At 44.6% G+C, this 25511-nt stretch overlaps 1 protein-coding gene across 3 annotated transcripts in view; it reads right to left on the bottom strand.

The window, feature by feature from the left end:
- LOC139750239 (uncharacterized) overlaps positions 1 to 25511 on the bottom strand; it is a 214275-nt gene that overhangs the window by 42423 nt on the left and 146341 nt on the right. For 2 of the 3 annotated variants that reach the window (XM_071664742.1, XM_071664741.1), the window contains one exon: positions 3604 to 3655. The exons of the other annotated variant lie outside the window; for it this stretch is intronic. The gene's annotated coding sequence lies outside the window, so the exon portion shown is untranslated. The remainder of the gene's footprint in view (positions 1 to 3603; positions 3656 to 25511) is intronic. 3 annotated transcript variants of the gene reach the window in all.

The following is a 25511-nucleotide window of genomic DNA, read 5'->3' as shown; positions in this document are numbered from 1 at the left end:
TTCGCAAGATGACTTCGTCCTAAATCATCAGCAACGTTACAAAAGTTCTGGCGGAGTATCTTGGGTCTGTCTGCCGGTGATGACGATGGAGATCCCCCCCCATCACCAACTTTTCCACTCCCCCACCCGGGAATACAGTCAGTTTTCGTCTTTACGATCACCTGACGTCATGCAAGGGAAGGGTCAGGACAAAGGATGTTTCAAATTAGGAGTAACAAAAAAATAAATCATGGCGTACGTTTGCCTATAAAGTAACTTCATTTCTTTTATAACTATCAGTAAATAAACCATATAAAATACTTATATTATATATCACTTTTTCTCAGAATATCAGAAATTTGCTACGATTTTTCTCACAACTATTTGGATATGTTGGGTGTCTATTGCCTAACCCAAATACCGTCGTAAATGAGGTTCATTTATTCTCATTACGATCACATTCACATTATTTCCATTACCATCATTATTCACCTTTACTATCACCATCAGAGATGATGTACATAATACAGGAGGGCATTATCATACATTTATCATCACTTCCGCTATTCCAACCCTCGACAACCTACCTCCATCCCCTCCTCCTCCTCCTCCTCCGTCCCTCTTATCTTTACTTCTATCTCCGCTACTCCTCTTTTCAAGATTCACTACCTCCCCCACTCTCCAGGTCTCTTCCACCTTACGTGTGTAAATATACATCATCATCATAACACGGCGCCTCCCCTCCACTAACAACTATGGGTTCGTTTCTTGCCAGATCCTGCAACTCGTGTTTCTTTTCTTTTTTTCTTTAAAAATCCTGCTGAAAAATGCTTCATTGCGCTTTCTGCTGTCACCGGAGAGCTTTTCATGTAGTATAAAGAATGAAATTAGACATGTTTTTGTCAGTCAGTTATAATTTTCATGCTAGAAGTCATACACACACACACACACACACACACACACACACACACACACACACACACACATCCATCGGCTTCCATGGTGAAGCAGTTGACGTCGATGACCAAAATTCACATCCCTGCCCGCCCGGGTTAGAATCCCAGGCGTGGCAGTCGGCCCACAGCCAATCCCAACTGTTCACCCCCTCCCATTCCTCCCTCGAAGCAGGTCGGTAAATAAACATCTGGCTTAGGCTGGAATGTGTATGTGTGTGTGTGTGTGTGTGTGTGTGTGTGTGTGTGTGTGTGTGTGTGTGTGTGTGTGTGTGTGTGCGTGTGTGTGAAGACAAGGTACATATGTACCAAGTTAAGAGACGTGTCAACACTGGGTGTAACTCACCAGCAAACATCACAAAATAGTCATCACACACACACACACACACACACACACACACACACACACACACACACACACACACACACACACGGAAACATACAAACACGCATACACATAGACACACGCACGAACAAACTGATAACTTTCACATCAGCTGTAAACATATTCAGGCACGATTTAATTTCCTCTGGGAAGTCATTAAAATTGTTCGGAAATGGCAAGGCCCATCACTGAGCCCTGAGGGACCAGACCATTACATACTTTCGACCTTCTCGACGGAGCTCTGCTCCCTGGCCATGGCTTACCCTACCCCCGTCCCTCACCGTGACTGTTTAAGCAATCCTCCTCCTGACCAGGTCAGCGACAGTTGGTCAGGTCAGAGGTCATTTCAATCCAGTCACTGGTGTGTGTGTGTGTGTGTGTGTGTGTGAGTGAGTGAGTGAGTGAGTGAGTGAGTGAGTGAGTGAGTGAGTGAGTGAGTGTGTGTGTGTGTGTGTGTGAGTGAGTGTGTGTGTGTGTGTGTGTGTGTGTGTGTGTGTGTGTGTGTGTGTGTGTGTGTGTGTGTGTGTGTGTGTGTGTGTGTGTGATTAACATTAATGTGTTATGGGGAGCGAGTTTTACACTCGTGTTGCCACGTTTCTTGATCTTGTATGTATATTGACCGTATCTTCTTTAGTGCTATGTATGTATACACACAAACACGCACCCCAGTCTAATTCAAGTGGGTTGAGTGTGTGTGTGTGTGTGTGTGTGTGTGTGTGTGTTTATATCTGGGTCTATATACAATACAGTGACATATCTTTCACAGGACAGACATCAGTCACGTCCAGCAGAAACGCATGACCTTTTTTCGTGTTTGTCGTGTAGATAACAACACCTTATACAAACAGCGCATCAGGACGTGCAAAAGGTCAGAAAAACCAATTTGAATTCTGACAACAAAAATTCATATATATATATATATAATACACTTTTTCTTCCCCCACATGAATATATTACAGGTGTGGGGACCCAGGTTTCTAGACGAACTTTACGGACGTGTCAACAGCGCGACATGAAGTTTAGATCCTGCGTGTGAAGGTTTCAGATTCGGTCAGGCTAGTGGAGAGTTCAGACATATCCCGCTTGGAGGTCAAAAGTTCAGACACAGCCTCACTCGAGGGGAGGTCGAGAGTTCAAATATAACCCGTCTGGAGTTGGGAGTTCAAACCTACGCCTTCTTGAGGTGGGAGGTTTAATGACATTGCATTTGGAGGCTGAGAATGAAAAGAACGAGAGAGAGAGAGAAATAATTTGGAGGATAAGACGAGTGACAAGTCTGCAAGGGTGAGTGTGTATGGCCGTAGGATGATTTTGAAACACGTGCAGATGGTTATAACTTGACCCGAACGGCCTTAATTGACCCTGGCAGTTGAAAGGTCTACAGCTAGAATAACAAGCCAGTTAACCAACGTCGAGAGATCGTACACAAGCCATCCAGATACCAAGGTCGTGGTGATTAAACCATCCCGATGGTGAGGACCTGGAGGGAGCGACCTGGACACCGCGAGTTCGGAAGTATGGCAGGAGACCGGCGACCACCTCCAACCCTAAAACTAGGAAGTCGTCTGGTGGAAACACCGCCGTCCAGGGGGTAGCGATATGGACCTTTCCAGGGAAGGGTCAAATGGTTCAGAGTTTCCAGCTTGGTGACCTGGTTAACCTGGGGCTTGATACTACGGTTCATCGTTAAGTAACGACTGTTGGTACAAGTGTATATTTAAGTACCCAGGATGTGGTTACTTATCGCAACTCTTTTCATTCGGGCATCCGTAACGTGGCCATTTTTGACAGACTTTTATGGCCAGGAAAAGGAGGAGTGGCCACTCTGGACAAGCCTTGAGGCCAGGCAGTTAGAATATGGCCACTTTTGACAATCCATGTGGCCATGGAGTTGAGTTAAGAGTGTGGCCACTCTTGATAAACCCCCTGAGGCCAGGCAGTTAGAATATGGCCACTTCTGACAACCCTTGAGGCCAGGCAGTTGGAGTGTGGCCAATTTTGACAAACCCTGCAATCAAGCAGTTGGAATGTAGCCACTATTTGAAAATCATCCTAGCCAGACAGACAGCGAGGGACCAACCACTTCTGCCAGAACCAATGACACCAGGAAGCATGAGTTAGTGGTCACACTTTTCCTCGAGCCTTCATGACCAACATTCTTACCACGGCTCCCGCAGAGGACACCCATGATCACTGAACATGACTACAACGCTACCACTAAAGACGACGTCTCCTTCAACATGAATGACGTCGATGGGTAATTATAAATTCCTCCTCAGGACTGACCTTCAGCACGTGAGTGGCTCCCTCTCTAATCTCAGGTTTCTGGACCGTCAATCTGAAATATATATATATGACGATATATTACGCTCCTGTTCATGTACTTCTTCAATATATATATATATATATATATATATATATATATATATATATATATATATATATATATATATATATATATATATATATATATATAAGAATAAAGACAGACACATTAGGAAATATAATGATACACAGAAATGCATATATGTAAAATTGTGTAATATTAACATACAATATCTCACTCCATAAATACTTAGAATATATACTTCTCTCATTTTTTTTTCCTTACCTCTTTAGTTTTGCTTCGCTTAAGGCCGTCACTGCAGCCTTTGACGTAAGGAAAAAAAAGAAAGAAAAAAACACCAACTGGGACTTAGTTAAAAATGTTATGGCCATGATGAGAGGACACTGTGTTAGAGAGGCTGTTGTGGGTCGTCAGCCCCTCCCTCCCGTCGACTGGGTTGGGGAAATGACCTTCGTGGAACGTGGATTCCCTTCTGAGCCACTCCCACCCCACACACCCACCCCAGCACCCACACCCTGCCTACCACCATGCCTAAGAAGTGGGTCGCCAGCTGAAGCACTCCCACCCCACCTCCAACACACACACACGCACACCATGCCTGGGACGTGGGGTGGTCACCTGCTGAGCCACAAACACGCATCCCACCCACCCACACACACACACCCCACCATACCTGAGGCGTGGATTGCTTCCTTAAACACCCCCACTGCAACCCCCTACCACTCCCCCACATCAACATGCTTTGTACATGGGATCACCAGATGAATCACTTCCTTCACCACACACACACACACACACACACACACACACACACACACACACACACACACACACAAGGATACTGTCCATCCCACATGTGGACACTGAACGAAGTTATTTCCTGCTCATGTTCTGGAGCTTAAGGCCCATCTACTCACGTTAAGAATAACCGATAACCGATAACTTAAGAATAATCGATACCTTTGCCATAAACCAACAGGTGTTACGTTATCAGGCTTTCTCGTCCACTCTTGTGGCAAAATGGTGAAAAATAGTGAAAAATGATCCACAATGAGAAAATCTTATCTCTGTTTTTACTGCCAGGTTATGTATCAGGATAACAACAACACTTTACAACCAGCCACTTCGCATGGCAATGAGTAATGACGCTATTTGCACCAACTTCGTCAGATGTTTATATGGAATATTTTGAATACCAGTTGTTGCCTCTTAATGTGTCACCGTCGAGATAACATGGCTTAGATGTGCTGATGATATCATCTGGCTACAGCAAGATGATCCAACCAAATTGCAAGAAGAACTGAATGGTTTTATTCTAAGCACTGAGTTAAAAATAACTTAAATGGATAAGTCTCTGCCTTTATTGGAGACATTGATTATATAATCAATGTTTTGAAATCTAAGATTTACAGGAAACCATCTTATAATGTTCATATAGTTCATGCTCTTCACCAAGTCATATGTTCACACTGTATAGCCGTTGGCAACTTCAAGGTAGGCCGTTTTGATAACTGCTTCTTTCCCTACAACTCAAAGCTTTGGACTCTGTACCTTCTCATGTCTTTCCCAATGACCTGGTACACACACACATATATATATATATATATATATATATATATATATATATATATATATATATATATATATATATATATATATATATATAATTTCTGTTCTAATAGCCATCTGTCTGTAAATATTTTAGTTTTTAGGAATATGTTTTTAAGAGCCCTTAAAATCTTCGATCCTAAATACTGAGACGATAAATTATGATACATGCTGTCTGTGCCACCCACCCAACCCTCCAAAATTGTCATCTATCGTCATTTATAGATAAATGCTCGGTTAAAGCATCGTTATCTTACCATTCTAACAAAGCAAAAGTGTAAACAGGAACGAACATTCCTACGATACCATTTCATCAAGGGTTTGCACCCCTCGTAAACATTCCAAGACCTCTACACATCAATGCAGTTTTCAGATATATAATGAAAACGTGAGAAGTAGACACATACAGACCAGACCTTGTTTAGATAATGACTGAGGTAAATATAGCAGTCCATGTAAAAACTGTCATGAAATATATGTCGGTCCAACGGTAAAGGTATTGGGAAAGAGACTCAACCAACGTCTGTTCAATATTAGATACGGGTCAGAGTGTCGTGCACTTTTCAGGCATATTTGAGACATCAATTACGGAACTAACTGGAAAGGTGCTCATTTTGTGTTATAGATGTGCTGACCTAGTAAACAGACAGACTGTGGAATCCTATCTGTTTGAAAGACATAACACTTTCAATCTTAATGATGGAATGTATATAATGGATGATGTGTAATTGAATTCCATTTATAATGCACTAAATACGTCGTCCGGACTGAATACCTATAAAGCCGGGTTGGGTACCATGTTACTCAGGTGCTGTGGGTCTGGTATAACCTTGCTCCCTTCGACAGTGGTGGGTCAGGCAAGAAGCCTTGTTCTCCCTTTGATTATTTCATATATATATATATATATATATATATATATATATATATATATATATATATATATATATATATATATATATATATATATATACATTAATGTTAGCTGAGACGGCACGGGGAAATAATGCCCTAAACAAGGCCACCGATTTTACGCCATATAAACATATATACCCGTCCCTGAGCCAGGTACCCATTTTATCTACCAACCCCTAGGGGTGGATGAACATCTGGGTTGACTGTGGATTTCCCACTCCCACCTCTTTTAAGTCGTCTCTATGACACGCAGGGAATACGTGGGAAGCATTCCTTCTCCCCTATTCCCAGGGATGATAATGATAATGATAATAATAATAATAACAACAACAGAGTCTTGTTGTAACCTCGTTACCAGACTTAGGGACGAGTGGGTCTCATTGTGTTCCATATAACAAGACGTAAGTCCGTCATCCAATTAAAATGGTGTGGGAAAACTGCATTATTCCCCATCATGCTCGCTTCTTGCCTGAGCTATTTTTTTTATACTGCTGTTGTATGTGGCTCAACTTGTAGTGTTCCGGTCTCCCACACTACTAGTGGAGGATAATGATCCTCAAGTGGTTCTCTCATCTGGCGTCGTTAGTATCCTAGCAGTTAACAATGACTGCAGCGGTGAGATGGGCCGAGACCACAAGCCATCCAGAGCGGCTATAAGGGCGTCAAAGTCAGTAAGAGTTACTCTGATTTAGTCTTTCCGAGTTTCTTCTCTATCCACTGCCATCAGGCCTTAATCCTCTGGTAATTGAACCATTAAACGCCCCGAAGCAGCAAGCACCTCTCGCGCTACCATATCCCAAGAATCACAATTGTAAAGTTGGCCTTCCTAGAAGCTCTTCCCACCTCCTCCCCTCCGTGTTCATGGCTCCCCTGGACTTGTATGGATTGAGGGAATTTCACCACGGCTCCTGTTCACAGATCACATGGAGATCCAGTTTTATGGCTCCCTCTATTGGAAGGCCCAGTTGGTAAAGAGCAACAGTAGTGCTTTCCTTTGTGTGCGTCTGACGTGCCCGTGTGGAGAATAATGGCTACATTATCAGAGACATTAGGATCAGACGATCTACTAAAGAAAGACAAAAGACAATCTGTCCAGCAAGAGATCCTGGATTCCGGAAAATGCAATTTAGGGTGTGCAACTCACCCTGGACCCTGGAAGGTACAGTCCAGAGGAAGTAACTCACCCTGGGCCTTGGAAACCCTGGAAGTCATAGTCCAGAGGAAGCAACTCATCCTGGACCCTGGAAGGTACAGTCCAGAGGAAGTAACTCACCCTGGGCCTTGGAAACCCTGGAAGGCACAGTCCAGAGGAAGCAACTCATCCTGGACCCTGGAAGGTACAGTCCAGAGGAAGTAACTCACCCTGGGCCTTGGAAACCCTGGAAGGCACAGTCCAGAGGAAGCAACTCATCCTGGACCCTGGAAGGTACAGTCCAGAGGAAGTAACTCACCCTGGGCCTTGGAAACCCTGGAAGTCATAGTCCAGAGGAAGCAACTCATCCTGGACCCTGGAAGGTACAGTCCAGAGGAAGTAACTCACCCTGGACCCTGGAAGTCATAGTCCAGAGGAAGCAACTCACCCTGGACCCTGGAAACCCTGGAAGGCACACTCCATAGGAAGCAAGTCATCCTGGACCCTGGAGGGTATAGTCCAGAGGAAGCAACTCATCCTGGACCCTGGAGGGTATAGTCCAAGGCTAGCGACTCACCCTGACCCTGAAATGAGTACCACAGGGTGAGTAACTCCCCCTATATCCCAGAAAGTACGTCCTGGGATATACAATTCACCCTGTACCCCAGAAGGGACAGTTCAGGGCTAGCAACCCAACAGCCCTCGCGATAGTTGGAAAGACGGAGGGTCACTAGTTAATTGCGTTCTTTAACGAGGCCACTTGGCCGAGTTGAGACTCATTCATTCTGCCGCGGTTAAGAGAACTTGGGTGGAGGTGGAGGAGGGAGAAGGGGATGGTGAGGGGTGGATGGACGGATAACGACAATGAACAAAATACAAAGTACATATTATACCTTAGGAGGAGGAGAGAGAGAGAGAGAGAGAGAGAGAGAGAGAGAGAGAGAGAGAGAGAGAGAGAGAGAGAGAGAGAGAGAGAGAGAGAGAGCACGCGTAAGAGGTGAAAAGAAGAATGAAAAAACAAAGAATTAAGTAAATAAGAGTATATTAAAGTAGGGAAAGGAAGGCGAGGGAGGTCTTGAGGAGAGTATGCAAGGAAAGACTCGTATATACATATACCCTTTTGCCACCGAGGTGAGGGCACGCTGAGGAAGACACCTGGTGAGAAACACAGGAACTATACAACACCTAAGAGGAAATAAAAGAAAATGTAAGGAGGACAGAGAAAGAGAGAGAAAAAAAAATATCGGAAGAACAGTGAGATCATAAGACTGTGCTGTTCATGGAACACCCTCACAGATGGACGACACAAAGGGATATGGAGATAAGGGAGACTTTTCACTTAACAAAGACGAGACTTTGGCGGGCGGGGAGGAGGAAGAGGGGAATTATATGAGAAGCCCTGGGCAGTTCTGGTCACACTGAAGAACTCGGCCTCACAGGGAGCGGCTGGACACCGGGAGGCTAGCGAACGGGAGATGCGACTGGATTAATAAAGTAAATAAAGCAAAGAGAGAGAGAGTTGAGAAGGGAAGGGATGGGAAGCAAACGAAGGATACTGCATCGCCAGAGGTCAGACATGGAGGTAAGGCATCATTAGAGGTCAGACGTGGAGGTACAGCATCGCCAGAGGTCAGACGTGGAGGTACAGCATCGCCAGAGGTCAGACGTGGAGGTACAGCATCGCCAGAGGTCAGGGGATAGCATCATCAGAGGTCAGTTGTGGAGGTAAGGCATCATTAAAGGTGAGCCATATGTCTCATGTGTGACAGGCCTGGCTGTCAACAGACAGGCATCGTCAGCAGTTATCTATCTATCTATCTATCTATCTATCTATCTATCTATATATATATATATATATATATATATATATATATATATATATATATATATATATACAGAGTTCTGGCAGTGGGGTTGTCGTGGTAGGGTTGCTGCAAAAGTGCACAACTCGTGGGGAAGTTGCGTCGGGGAGGCAAAGTTCTCAACTCTCGTCTTTAAAAACAACAACCAGATATCTTGACAAGGCGCAGTACAAAGGGAGACTGAGGGCCTTCGCATTCTCCCCCGTGAAGTTGAAACTCAGCTGAAGATTTTCCGTGATAACTGTGTCGACTGCGTTCGTCCCTGTGTGTCTCTCTCTCTCTTTCCATTGAAGGAATTTCGCATTTTTTCCTCCCCCCTCAAATCTTCACTGAGCAAGACCTGGTATCATTACCTCATTTGTGTATTTATCTGCATTAATTTGAGAGAAAGAAAAAGGATTATCTTGGTTCAGTGTTAGCTAATTTGCGAGACAAGAGACTAATGTTTATCTTGTTAACGAAGGTGTGTACATACACTTCTTAAGGTGGACACTCCACTTCACCCTCGACCCATACTTATTCTCATACCATCACTGCTCGAGTAACTGTGGGAGGATAAAATACACCAGTACTTTCAAGTGATTTAAAGTAAATCGCCATTATATATAGTAAGGTATCCCAGTATGGTTACCAGAAGTAAAACATAAGAATAAATCTATTTGATTGGCACCTCCTTCCTTCTGCAGCAGCAGCAGAAGTGCCCTCAGGAGAGTAACTATAAACACGAGAGATATACGACCAGTCGCCCTCACCGCCACGTACAACTCAACACTATAATTAGAGGATTACAGTATACACGCCCTAATTCCACTTCCTCGTATCTTTGAACGCTTCATCATCATTACCAATTTACATGCCTAAGCTCTTATCGTTCTTAACCGTGGTGCTTGAATTTCAGTTTTACCTCGAAGTTAGATTATTCAGTTTCTGCAGTTTGTGTGTCGGGACATTTAAAATATTATGATAATCCGTGTAGTGTGTGTCACCGATAGAGCGCTGCTACAGCCAGGTCCTCCACTTCTCCACCTTCATCATTGGCGCGCTGCTACAGCCAGGTCCTCCACTCCTGCACCTTCACCATTCGTGCACTGCTACAGCCAGGTCCTCCACTCCTGCACCTTCACCATTGGTGCGCTGCTACAGCCAGGTCCTCCACTCCTGCACCTTCACCATTGGTGCACTGCTACAGCCAGGTCCTCCACTCCTCTACTTTCAAAAATGGTGCTCTGCTACAGCCACGTCTTCCACTCCTGCATCTTCATTGGAGCGTTGCTACAGCCAGGTCCTCCAGTCCTGCACCTTCAGCCCACAAGCCAATATTTGCCCAGTGTTGGATCTCAGTCGAAGAATTTACAGAGCGTAAGCGGACGAGAGGAACCGAGACAGATAAACAGAGAATAAAACAGAAACGTCTCGGCAGCCAACTAACAAGCCAAGTTTTCGAAAAACCTCAAAAGTTTCTGGCGTTTCAGCTTTATGTGATGTGTAGCTGCCTCGGCCAGCATTACATGACAGCTGGAACGTCATGTTAACAGAACAACTGAGCAAGTGAAACTTTCCTCCACTAATGTTCTAGTGGAGTGCAACATCTGGACGCCTGCCATCCTCGAGGTGACTCTACTAGACCCATACTGGCTGAGGCATAAAGTATGGGCAACTAAGACCAGTCCCACATTGGTTGAGGTGGGGATGCAACCAGTTCTCCGCTGGTTGAGGCATGAGGTGAGGGTGCGACTCGTCCCCCGCTGGCTGATGCATGAGGTGAGAGTGCGACCAGTTCCACACAGGTTGGGACATGAGATGGAGGTGCGACTGGAGGGAGGGAGTTGGTGTTGTTCTTGTGGGGGAACGTTGTGAGGGGAAAGTGGGTACAGTGTTGTCGAAGGAGAGGTTCCTGTGGATGAATGAGTAAGAGGAGGTTATTACAGAGAATGGAGTAGTGTTGTTGCTCGCACTGGATATGTCGGAAGAAGTAGTGTTGATTTGGGGGCAAGGAGTATAGTAACAGTGCTGTGGAGGTAGTGAAGTAACGCTGTTGTGGGGACGGTGGAGTATTGTTTTTTGTGCTTTGTGGAATAGTAGTATTGCACTGTGATGATGCACCGTTATGAATGTAATAGAATATCATGTCTGTGTGCGAATAATTCGGTTGTGGGGGTTCTGGTGGTATTGTTGTGGGAAAGAAGATTAGCTGGAATGTGGTGGAGGCGTGGACAAGTGTTATTATGGTGGGGAGGCATGCAGTACTGATTTGGAAGAGGGGCAGTAGTGTTGCTGTGGATGAGAGGGAGAACTACTGTTGTGAGTGCTGAAGATTGTGTTGCTGTGGATGAATTGGGTTTGTGATGTTGAAGGGAGAGTGAAGGGTGATATGATCTGAAGACGGTCGGAATGTGGAAAGAGTTAGATTAGCAGTAATATCTATTCCATCTTTGGGATGGAATAGACAGATGCGAGCTTTGTCGTGGAAGAGTGTGGCTAGTGTGGTGGAAGAACTGGTGATAGATTTATTGCTGAAGAGCGTGAATGCGAATAGAACACAGGAGAAAAGAGGAGAGAGAGAGAGAGAGAGAGAGAGAGAGAGAGAGAGAGAGAGAGAGAATTGCCTATGTTGGAGAACGTGGTCAGACTTCCAATAATACGTCTCTTACTTCTTCATGAAAACGCGACTCTTAAATGTCTGCAACCAGGAACGCGGCTCTTTTAAATAATCTGTCACTTATCATTACTCCGTAAAGAACGCGACTCTTTATGTAATCCGTCTCGTTATGTCTGCACCAGGAACGCAGCTCTTTAAATCATCCGTCTTTTCTCTGTCTTCACCAACAACGCAGCTCTTCAAATCATCCGTCTTTTTTTTCTCTCTCTCTCTCTCTCTCTCTCTCTCTCTCTCTCTCTCTCTCTCTCTCTCTCTCTCGCTCTCTCTCTCTCTCTCTCTCTCTCTCTCTCTCTCTCTCTCTCTCTCTCTCTCTCTCTCTCTCTCTCTCTACCCCCCCGGGAACGCGACCCTTCGTAATAATCCGTCATCTTTGTCTACACCAAGAACGCATTTCCTCCCGTCGCATCGGAAGGCCTCCTTCGAGCACGAACATTCTCTGGCAGATGACGAAAGTCCTTCTGTATACCAACACAGGACATGAACAATACCGTCCCTCAACCATAACTTGCCGTGATCACTAACTTCCCGTCCTGTGTGCCTTCAACGAAAGGCAATTTTCCCTCAACTGTAACTCACCCAAGAACAACCATAACCATAACTTACGGGAACTTTAACTCCGCGTCAGCCACAACCGTAAGACAGATATATATAAATTCTCATTAAACTTATCAAGAAAGATTATCAGTTTACGAGACGTGAATGTATAGAGTTGTGTATTAGTTACACGATGAAGACGTTAGTTCGTAACGCTGTACGGGAGAGATGATCTAATGCTATGTATAAAGTTATAGTACTGTATGATATGTATAAAGTTATAGTACTGTATGATATGTATAAAGTTACCGTACTGTATGCTATGTATAAAGTTATCGTACTGTATGCTATGTATAAAGTTTTAGTACTGTATAATATGTATAAAGTTATCGTACTGTATGCTATGTATAAAGTTATCGTACTGTATGCTATGTATAAAGTTACCGTACTGTATGCTATGTATAAAGTTATCGTACTGTATACTACGTATAAAGTTATCGTACTGTACGCTATGTATAAAGTTATCGTACTGTATGCTATGTATTAAGTTATCGTACGGGAGTTACCTCATGTTGAGGCTTAAGTCATTGAACTGGAGTTATCTTGTCCTTATAAGTTCTAAGTAATCGTAAACACTCAACGGATTAAGCTTCTTTTTTTCTAAAGTCAGGTCATAAGTTATTGTGAACAAGGTGTTATCTTCGGCAACAGTTACATTATCATCTCAAGCCTTCAGACATCGTACTTAAAAGAGTTATCTTGTGTTAGGTCTTATGATATTGTTGTACTCAGCGGCTGAACTGCCACAGGCCAGACCCTTTCCAGGTCTTAAGCAATCGTACGCAAGAAGTTATCTTATGCTTTCGTACTCGGAGAGTTATCTCATGCTAGGTCGTAAGCTATTATATCAAAGGAGTTATCTTATCTCGGCATTTTCCTTTCGAGCTCAGAGGGTTATCTTACTCCAGGTATTACACTGGAGGAATTATCTTATCCAGATCTTATTATTCATTTGTACTTGAGGAGTTATCTTTAGGCCAGCCAACAGAAGCTTTCTCTAGTGTCTCTATCTATACAAACAACCTCGCCGCGGGCCATCCAACCCTCTGTTATCTGGCTTTCCCATGTACTCCTTTGTAGAGTTATCTTGCTCAATTGGAACAGTCACGGTGCAGAAAAAAGGCAAAGCCGTTACAGCAAAGTTATAACTCTCAAGGGATTAAATCGTCGTATTTAGTAGGGCGAATTAGCATATTTTACAGTTCAATTTACCCTACTGAAAGGGTTAAGTGATCCGTCTCAAAAAGGTTCAAGATTTATGTCTCTCACTTGCTAGGGGTCGAGAGAACTTCTCTTTTCTTTCATTAATTATAAATATTCTCACACTAACAAAAATCATTTATCAGTTAGCGATAACGAAATTGTAGCATAGTCTTTTGTTGTTTAGCATTGAGTGTATGCAAAGGCCTTGGCTAATGAAGCGTCGAGAATGGACAGTGTTATCTCTACGACAGATAATCCAAGCGAGAGCTTTCAGCAAACATGAAACGTTTGTACCCCTTTTACCCAGCTCCCATCCCGTGGCAATAACGTTCACGCCGCAACAAACGTTCTCAGGAACGTTCCCCGTGGGTGACCAGATCTTTCCTCCATAAAAACGTTCATATATCAACAGGAAAATGAAGTCCAGCGACCACCTGGAACCCCCAGTGTAACAACACACTCAGGGGATTTATTCAAATTTATTGCCTCGTGTGGTGGGATTTATACCCTCATAACTGCTCAGAGAACGACTGTGGTGTATGGAGGTTTGGCACAAGGGTGAGGGTAAGTATGGAGAATGGAGGTCAGATGAGGAAAGAGGAGTGTGGAGGTGGACTATGGTATGTGGGGGACTGGTTAGAATGAGGGGATGGTGATGGAGAATGATGTATGGCAACTGATTGAGGGAGGGATTAGTGTTGGAGTACTGAGGTGCATAGAGGATGGAGGGGAGTGGGGGAGAGACGGGGTAGTGATGGCGTATGGTGTGTATGTGAGGGGTTATACGATGTCCCAGGAACGGGGTGGATGGTAAAGCAGGAGGTGGAAGGTGGAGGAGGTGGAAGAATAGTAGTAGTAGTAGTAGTAGAAGGAGGAACGAAAGATAATAGAATATAGTGTGCTGCAGGAGAGAGAGAGAGAGAGAGAGAGAGAGAGAGAGAGAGAGAGAGAGAGAGAGAGAGAGAGAGAGAGAGAGAGAGAGAGAGAGAGAGAGAGAGAGAGAGAGAGAGAGCCTGAGGTGTTATACAGAGGCTTGCAGCTGAGTGGTGGTGGGGGGAGGGGGAGGAGGAAGGAGTTGCGGCTTGTGTGTGTGTGTGTGTGTGTGTGTGTGTGTGTGTGTGTGTGTGTGTGTGTGTGTGTGTGTGTGTGTCTGCCAGGGAAGGTGTGGAGCACGACAGCACAACCTGTGGGTTGTGGGATTCAGCCGAACTTGCTATTTTAGCGTCGTGATATGAGGACTGTCTGCTGGCCAAGTCCCGCTGGTGTGCGACTGATGGGGCAGAGAAGAAGAAGAGGAAAAAAAAACAACCCCGTCTTCCATCCTACATATCAAAGTACCTGCCGAGAGGACGTGGGGGAACGTGACGTGTGGTAAATTGGTTGTCATCTGGGGAGGAAATTGTCCCGGGTCCTTATAATGGGTCTGTATATTGAGGTTTCAGGAAGGAGTTCATGGCTGGTTTGATCACAAATTTATATATCGTGATCAGTGTCTGAGGACCGGGTGGGTAGGTGTCTGGTGACAGTGTCTGGGGACCAGGTGGATGTCAGGCGACAAAGTCAGAGGACCAGGAAGGTGTCACGTGACAGTGTCATAGGACCAAGTAGGTGTCAGGTGACAGTGTCAGGAGACCAGGTGAAAGTCTAGCGACAGCAATGTCAGAGGACCGAGTGTATGGTGACAGTGTCAGAGGACCAAGTGAGTGTCAAGTGACAGTGTCATAGGACCAAGTAGATGTCAGGTGACAGTGTCAGGGGAAGAGGTGAGTGTCACGTGACCATGTCAAAGAACTCACCAGGCGCCAACCCTTGAAGGCTGCCAGGTCCAGAGATCTCTCCCATAAACCCTTCATTATCAAAAGAAAACGCGACGAGAACAAAACCAGGAGAGTAAAAACAACTCAATGCCACCTTTCTTGACGGGAAACTACACCGAGGGAAGGCAGGGGAGGCGAGGTTTAATGCGTAGTCTAAAAATCTAAAAAAAAATCGTTTACATCCTTTCCCTAACAAACGGCTCCGGCGCTGTGTTGAGATCCTGACGAAGATTCAATGAATACGGAATGACTTATGGTGAGGACTGACGGACAAGATGGTAAATCTCTCAAGGTTTAGTATTATGGGAGTTGACTCACATCCTGAGAGGTACACACGATACTGTTCACGTCATCACCGCAGGGGAGAGCTATCACCTTCAGGGAGTCTTTATCATCGTCAGTGGACGGTGAAGTGAAATGCAGGGTCACGTCGAGGACCTTCTCGCTCTAGAGGAGTCCACTTCCCCACTCCTGTGTGGAGTGCAGCCTGGAAGCGGCAGATACCTCGTAAAATGGGTCCTGGGATTGTAAAAAATATATATATATATATATATATATATATATATATATATATATATATATATATATATATATATATATATATATATATATATATATATATATTATCCCTGGGGATAGGGGATTAAGAATACTTCCCACGTATTCCCTGCGTGTCGTAGAAGGCGACTAAAAGGGGAGGGAGCGGGGGGCTGGAAATCCTCCCCTCTCGTTCTTTTTTTTTTTTTTTTTTTTTCCCAAAAGAAGGAACAGAGGGGGCCAGGTGAGGATATTCCAAAAAAGGCCCAGTCCTCTGTTCTTAACGCTACCTCGCTATCGCGGGAAATGGCGAATAGTATGAAAAAAAAAATATATATATATATATATATATATATTCACGCACATACATATACATACACATACATAAACATGTCCATATTCATATTGTTCGCCGTCATCCATTCCCGCCCCACACAAAACAGCATAAATGCATTAAAGAAAATGAAAAAAAGATACATGTACATTCTTATATTTTCCTCCACACCTGATCGCAGCAGCTGCCTTAGCGAGGTACCGCTAGGAAAGAGATGAAGAAAGGCCACATTCGCTCACACCCATTTTCTAGCTGTCAAGTACAATGCACCGAAACCACAGCTCCCTATCCACATCCAGGCCCCTCAGACCTTTCCATGGTATACCCAAGACGTTTCACAAGCACTGTTTCAGTCCATTGACAGCACGTCGACCCCGGTATACCACATCGTTCCAATTTACTCTATCCATGTCTTTCACCCTCCTGCATGTCTAGGCTCCGAACGCTGAAAATATTTTTCGGTACACCCTTCCATTTCCAATAGCGTCTCCCCGTTCTCCTTGTTCCCTCCACTTCTGTCACATATATCCTATTTGTCAACCTTTTCTCACTCACTCTCTTCATACGTCCAAACAATTTCAGCACGATGTCTACAGCTTTCTCAACCACATTCATTTTATTACCACACATCTTTCTTTCTTACCCTTTCATTACCTACTCGATCAAACACCTCACACTTCATATTGTCCTTCAACCTTTCATTTCCAACACATCTACTCTCCACAGCACAGCCCCTATCTATTGCCCATGCCTCGCATCCATATGAGGTTTGTGTGATTTATACCTTCAACCATATCCATTTCTGCCCTCTCAGATAACGTTCTCTCTCTCTCTCTCTCTCTCTCTCTCTCTCTCTCTCTCTCTCTCTCTCTCTCTCTCTCTCTCTCTCCGCACATTCTTCAGCGCTCCCAGAACCTTCGCCTCCTTAACCACCTTAAGACTAACTTCCGCTTCCATGGTTCCTCTGCTGCCATGTCCATTCATAGGTATCTAAAACGCTTCGTATGTATATATATATATATATATATATATATATATATATATATATATATATATATATATATATTATCCCTGGGGATAGGGGAGAAAGAATACTTCCCACGTATTCCCTGCGTGTCGTAGAAGGCGACTAAAAGGGGAGGGAGCGGGGGGCTGGAAATCCTCCCCTCTCGTTTTTTTTTTAATTTTCCAAAAGAAGGAACAGAGAATTGGGCCAGGTGAGGGTATTCCCTCAAGGCCCAGTCCTCTGTTCTTAACGCTACCTCGCTAATGCGGGAAATGGCGAATAGTTTGAAAGAAAAAAGATATATATATATATATATATATATATATATATATATATATATATATATATATATATATATATATATATATATATAATACCAAATACATTGACAGACATACACGTATACACACACACACACAAATAAAAGATCGAGTAGGGAAAGATAAAGGTATAGTGTTACACTGCGAAACACGGGCGGTGCTCGCGGTCTCTTTGGTTTCTCGGCCCGCAGTAGGCGAATCCATATGGCCTGGACCTGAGGCCAGTATGACTCAGAACCTGCGGTTTACCTTCCCGGGAAATCCGACGAGGCGGTCTGAGATCTGACCTGGGTTGAGAGTGCATCGAGACATTCGTTTCACTCCATTTGATATGGTGATGTGAGGTGCGCTGAGATGCTCAGTTCCGAGTAGGTGTTTTATTCTTCTTTTTTCTTTTCTGCGCTACATGAACAATCAAATCAGCACACAAAATGCAATAAAACGAGAAAATCATTGTTTGATGCTAATCTAACAAAAAATAAAATCTGGTGGTGCCTGAGGAGATGGAGAAAGATCAAGCTGGATATAATTTCAGATTACGTCCGATTCAACACACACATAGTATGCCCGTTGTTTATAAGGACATCATTTTGGTTGGCGCTGTCCACTTTAAGGACCTCCCAAGAATCCAAGGACCACCTCGCAACTACTCAACCTTCGACGTCCACAAAGGAACAGAGCGGCATCAAAGCGGCAGATAAACGTCCTCATTAGAACATTACTTCTTCAACTTTCTCAATCTGGGAAATATATTCAGTTCGGAATCCTAAAGTAAATTATCAGATTCTTTCCTCTTGACATCTATATGGTCGGGGAACCCGACCGGCCACGTCTCCTAAGCTAAACCGAGGAAGGATTATACCAGCTACTCGACAGACGAACTCCCACGCAGTTCGGGAGCCTTGATTTAAAGCTCTCACTCACCAAGGTTTTTTTTTCTTCAAAAGCTGGTCGTACCTCATGACATACTCAGAAGCCTTGTGGCTCTAGACTACGGGAGCGAGAGTGTATGGCACACAACACACGGTGTGGCACACACCACACGGTGTGGCAGAAGAGACGCTGGTAGATGGTACGGTGAGGGGTGATGGGGCACCATGACGGGACGAGTGAGGGTAACATTCACGTTAATCGAGGTAGCTGAGAGGGGGAGATAACAAGATGGCGATGAATGGATAACCCTCCCTGTGTGGTGTAGAATGCAAAGGGAAGATAAATAAGACTGAATGAGACGAGGGGACGGATTGATGACGTAGGACGATGATGATGATGGAGGACAACATCAAGTATGAAGAAGATAACACGATGAGATAACAGAACGTTGATGACAGGGCAAACGAAGACAAGGGGGTGAAAGATGGATAACATACTACGGTGATGTATGTGAAGAGGGAGGACAGAGGAGAGCAGAGAACGAGGCGTAGTATGTGCCAGGAGGCGGTGGTGGTCCCGGGCACAAGAACAAGTCCCTCCTGGGATAAGAAGCCTCGTTAGTGCATCATTAGGGCGGCGCCCACAATCATCCTGGGCTCTGGAGTCTTAGTCCGATGAGGTGAGGGGGGAGGGGGATGTTGCTGGGGTTGTGGCAGTGAGTAAAGCAGCAGCAGTGGGTGGAGGTGTGGCTATGAATAGAGCTGTGACAGTGAGTAGGGCTGTGGCAGAGGGTGGAGTTGTGGCAATGGATGGGGCTCTGACAGTGCTGTGTGGTGGGTGGGACTGTGGTAATTGAGTAGAGCTAAGGCAGTGAGTGGAGCGGCGGCAGTGGGTGGAACTGTAGAAATATATGTGGCTATGGCTGTGGTTAGAGTTGAGGCAGAGATCAGGGCTGTGGACATTAGATGGGCCCGGCTGTGGCAGTGGAGATTATAACGATGGTGGGGGCTGTGATCCTGGATGTGGAAGAGACAATGGCTGTGGGTGGAAGTGGTGCCGCAACTTAAGGTGTGTGGAGAGAGAGAGAGAGAGAGAGAGAGAGAGAGAGAGAGAGAGAGAGAGAGAGAGAGAGAGAGAGAGAGAGAGAGAGAGAGAGAGAGAGAGAGAGAGAGAGAGAGAGTAAGAGAGAGAGAGAGAGAGAGAGAGAGCACCAATAAGAGAGATGAGGATGACAATACACAGGAAGGGTTAGGTTGAGCCCTATTCATACGATCTTTTGAAGCTGTTGGAAATAGTTCTTGGAAAGATTTCCTTTTACTTCTATTTGTGCTTTTTGTTCTTTACTGTCCCCAGCAGCTGACTTGGCTTAGACAAAACCACGCCCCTAGCCATGGCCATCTAGGCTTACAGTAAGGTGAAGTAGGAGGTATGAGAGAAAGAAAAGATAACACACGATGTGTTCGTAGAACCGACTCCGAGAGATGGAAAAGGTATACTATGGAAGAGAATTACATAGGTTCCCTGCAGGAGTAAACGACTGACCACAATGGTCAGTCATCTGCCGGTCATGATATATGACATGAGTGATCACAGAGGATACGACAGTCTCGAACATGGAGTGAAGCGTGCTCTATGATTCATTCTCTCCCATGTCACTGCTACGAAGAGAACATCAACTGTTCCTTGCGGTTAAGGTAACTACATACAACTTGAGTCTCGAGGCACTCGTAGCTCGAGCTTATGAATCTGATGTGTGATACTTCTGTAATATAGCCATAAAACTTCTCTCTATTTGTGAAACAAAAGCCATACGAAAATGAATTACTCTTGTTACTTCGTGAAACACAATCAGACTTGGTTTCCACATACTTGGTGTATCATTTTGATGTTATGAGTGTGTCTAGCAGAGAGTATGGTTGATGCGATTATATAATAAAGACGATAGTCAGTTTATATACACGAAAGATGACACACAGCTATGATAATGAAAGACATCCAGCGAGGTATATTTGTTTTCCTTTTTCTAAACTTACGGGTTAAGAAAGGATTCCTACTATATGCATTTGGCTCGTGTGTCACATGGCTCATGTGTCACTTGGCTCATGTGTCACTTGGCTCGTGTGTCACTTGGCTCATGTGTCACTTGGCTCATATGTCACTTGGCTCATGTGTCACTAGGCTCATATGTCACTTGGCTTGTGTGTCACTTGGTTCGTGTGTCACTTGGTTCGTGTGTCACTTGGCTCGTGTGTCACTTGGCTCGTGTGTCACTTGGCTCGTGTGTCACTTGGCTCGTGTGTCACTTTCTTTTTCAGTTGTGACTCTCCAGCTCGAGGACAGTGATGACCGCCTAGAGCTAGGCTGGGATGAAGACTTGAGATACACACTTCTCTCAGCCATCCCTGTGGAGGGACTGAGGCTTTTTCTCCCTAACCTCTATCATTCCTTATGCTCTGAATACTTGCTGAAGGAGGTAGGTCTCTGTGACTTGAAGAAATGTTATTTACCACGAGGGATAAAAAAAAAAATATCCTCCCGATGGTTCCGATGAATTTCGAAATGATCAATACGACATGTGTTATATCGGTAGGCTTGGTGAGTGTTAAATGTGAGACAAATTTCCTAGTAATTATGGTAGCCTCGTTTTACGGTTATTCCCGTCGAAATGTGAAATCATGATAACTTTTATTAGGGCAAATGACAGAAAATGTCGTTAGCAAATCGTTACATTACCATATCATGAAAGCAGGACTATGAGTGTGAAGCCAGACCAATGGGTATCATTGAAAATCCTTCATCCGTGGTGTCATAATGTTTCACGCAAGAAGCATTAGGATCAATTATTTTTTTTGCTTTACCGTGCGTATAATTCTCACCTACTTCATCCAACCTACACATGAAGCACTGTCCTCAGGTGCTTTACAATCTGAACTTCCCTCATGCGAAACATTTTTCACAGGTGCATCATTTTCCTCCATCATCCTCCATACGTGGAACGTCCCCTCTATCCTCACTCACTCCAGCTGCTTCACCCTTTCCACTCATTCCACATGTGGTACACTCCACTGCTGCGCTCCATCCCTCGTGACGAGCACTCCACATCCTCTCCACCTGCTCCATCACCCATGGCATGAAGCCCACCTCACCAGCTTTTGTTCTGTAGTCGCTGACACAGCTCCGATGAGGAGAGGAAGCCCCGCTCACGGCCATCTCGGATGGAAGGTGAGATCATGAGTATTTTGACTTCCTCAGGTGTCTGTAGACCTGACTCCTGAAGGCTAAAAAAAAATAAGAAGAATAAGAGGAGAAGACAAAATGCTAAGGAGACTTCCACAGCTTCCTTGTGCATGGAGAGATGGAGGAACCATAACGGTTAATCCTCGTGTGACTGATCTCCGCTTCCTTTACCACGAAGCTCTTATCTAAAGGTTCTTCATCGACCACAGACCCATGACATACAAACTCACTGCTTCACTCTCCTCTCTTAACGCCTTTCTCTACACAGCTGCTTCACCCTGATCCTCGTAACCTCTCATGACCAACACACACTTGACCGCGACACCACACTCCCCCTTACCACCCGTACCCTCGCCTCCTACTGCCTCCTCCCCAACCCAACAATGAAAAGTCGTAACGAGGGTCTTATCGGCCGAAAATGATGCGACGAGGGTAGGTTATAGGAGGTGCTGGGGGGGAGAAGCGAGTGCAGAGAGAACGAAAAGGTCATCATCATCATCACAGGGGGGAAAAGGAAGCTTGCCATCTGGGCTCTGGGTGGCTTATACACACCCTCCTCCTCCTCCTCCGTGTGACCACTTACGCGTCGAAGATTCTAGATAGAAAAGAACGAAAAAAAAAATGACCGTCATCATTGTCAACCTGACGTATCTACCGGTGTGAGAAGGTTTTCGTACTGAAGAGCGCGTTTATCACGGCTGTGATACTCCCGAGGTGCATGGCGCGCGGGGGGAGGAGTTTAAGAGGATATAAAACCCAGATCCTCAGCCCGATAATCTTGCGCCTCTGTGAATACTGGGACACAGATCCAGCCGGGGAAGGGGAAGAGCACGATCCGATTTCGTAACGGAATCCATAAAAGTAAGAATTGACAGTTTTAACGTTATGTCCCACAAATGTACGGCTTCAGTCAGGCCTGTGCTTGTAATTCACTTTTACTCCCGGATCCCCGGCTCGTGGCGGAGCAATGGGGAAAAGAAAACGGGTGCGCATCGCTGACTGACTCACCCCTCACTGTGTGTTACTCACGGGGGAATGACTTGAAGACCAGTGCTTTAAGATCACTCTCATGAGGCGTTGTAGTTTCTTGGCACTAATAACTTGCAGGATAATGACGGTAGCACTATACACACACACACACACACACACACACACACACACACACACACACACACACACACAACACACACACACACACACACAATGTCGAAAAGCACAACAAACACGTGACTTCGTAAATGCGGAAACACCACTTGGATAAGGAAACATGGGAATCCAGAGCGCTTTCGTGTATTACCACATCTTCAGGCGACTAGTTACAGAGTGAGGAAATAGATACAGAACAGGAGGAAACATGGAACCTTGTGATTAGTGAGGGGCGAGGTTGGCACAAGGGTCTACGTGACCCACCCTCTACCTGACCTTGACCTGACATCTCGCGGATGACCCCGACTCAGGTAAAGCCTAAATGTTATGTTGCATATTATGGTGGTCAACTACACGTTCTGCTACATCAGATGAAGTATGAGTAAAATGTCCCATATTCATTTTCACTTTTGAAATACATGAGACGTTTCGGACACACAAACACTGCCCATCTTCAGTTAAACTGACTATCATAAATGATATAACACAATTTAAAGAACATGAAGAACAAAACAGGTATGATTCACATCTTGAAATTTACATATATGAGAGCGGGGACGTAGATGTGTTAATTGGTGGAGGTAAAACGTGTAGTGAGAAAAAATGAAAAAATCAACAGAAAGCAAGTGAGTGTTGAATATGCAATGTGTGTGTGTGTGTGTGTGTGTGTGTGTGTGTGTGTGTGTGTGTGTGTGTGTGTGTACTAAACGTCCATTTACGACGAAAATTCTTTTCTTTCTATCAGTTGTTCCGTTTATTTATAGGATTGATCAGTCTTTGTACGTAGGGCTGCTCTGGCATCTGAGGTGAGTCTAGCTCTACGTTCTTACGTGACAGAGTCAGGTCGAAAGCGTTCCGACTTATCAACTCTCCTAGGCAAACCTTACAACTTGTTCCACTTGTCCTACGCCGCGATATTGGTTCACTTTTCCTCTTCTACAGGTATCAGTTTGGTTTTTGCTCTAGAGAGCTGGCTGCTAGACCACGGCAAGTTGTTGCGTCACATGGCCTTTGACAACTCGAGAGTGGGCCGTTTTGATAACTGTTTCTTTCCCTGCACCTTGAAACTTTAGAACTCTCTACCCTCTCATGTCTTTTCTAATAACATGCCCTTTTTAAAAGACATGCTTTTCACTTCCTCCAAAATTCTTAATAGCCTTTCCTTCCATTAACCTTTCCATATTTCAAGTAAGGCCCGACCTTGATGTGGACTACTGTCCATGACTGAAGCCTCCAACGTTAAAGATAGATACACAAAATCCTTCACGAGTGAACAACTACTTCCTCTACGTGCAGTGAATCGCGCCCCAGACACAAGCCTGTTAACAGTCGATCTTGGCAGTGGATCTGATGGGAGGACATCCTTGTCGGAAAAAATCTGCAAACTCGGCTGCTGCAAGCTTCAATTTTTTTTTCTTTTTTTTGGGGGAAGGGAATTTTGACAGGCAGTGCTGAAGACACATCCTTCTTTCTCAGTCAATCTGCAAGGTCGCTCTTTTCTTTTTTTCTTACCACCACTTAAGCCGTCACTGCAAATCCAGGAGCGCCGAAATATCTAATAAAATCGTCACTGAATCACTAGAATATTTAAAGGAACATCACGGTGGATGTCTTGCCTACCGTCACCTCACCAGTAATTATCGTGGACACAAGTTATGAGTAACATGAGACTCGCGACTCATATGATGATGGAAAGAATTCTATCACATGGACAACCTTCCTCATCCATTGAGTAACTGATCACCTCCGTTTCTTGGACTATAAGAAACCATATAGGATTCTCGCGATGAAGAGATCATATCAAACGTCTCTTACAAGAGGATGAGGAGCGAGGTGGCCAGCTTCCGGGCTGGGGTGACATTTCTAACTCACAATGAACATAATGACAGTTGTTTTTTTTTCTTCTATGTAGCGGCGAAGTCATCATCCATCTCTGGGGGAACCACTTGACTGCTGAACTCAAATTCGGGTGACCGTCAGTCGCCAATCTTCTTCTCCAGTTACAGCAAGACCGTTGCTCCATTAATATGATTTACCTATCACCACTTTCTATGCAAATTCCTCGGTCGTGTTGAAGAATCAGATCAAGAACCCATCCAACGACGTGGCTGAGGTCTGGAGCCTTGGTTGTATTAAAGAGCAGATACACATGAGAGAGCCAGTTGATGTATAAAGTAAACATAACAGTGACATTATATATATATATATATATATATATATATATATATATATATATATATATATATATATATATATATATATATATATATATATATATAACTCTAAGGGACTTTGCTACAGCTTCAAGGCTGCACTACGCTCAGGAGCAGGGACAGGTGGGTTCTGAAGCGAGAAGGATTTTGACGAAAAAATACTGTCTCGTTAACTGACGATGATACAGCCTCGCCGAAGGTGACTCTTCACTCGGGTAACCTCAAGCCGGTGGAGTCCGGTAACACAGAGAGAGAGAGAGAGAGAGAGAGAGAGAGAGAGAGAGAGAGAGAGAGAGAGAGAGAGAGAGAGAGAGAGAGAGAGAGAGAGAGAGAGAGAGAGAGAGGAAAAAAGAAAAAGTTTTATTTTTGAAAGTGCGTGTTGCTAAGAGACAGA

The sequence above is a fragment of the Panulirus ornatus genome, chromosome 9, assembly GCF_036320965.1.
Source record: "Panulirus ornatus isolate Po-2019 chromosome 9, ASM3632096v1, whole genome shotgun sequence".
Taxonomy (NCBI): domain Eukaryota; kingdom Metazoa; phylum Arthropoda; class Malacostraca; order Decapoda; family Palinuridae; genus Panulirus; species Panulirus ornatus.
The sequence above is the reverse complement of the archived record's forward strand: the minus strand, read 5'-3'. Positions and strand labels throughout refer to the sequence as shown.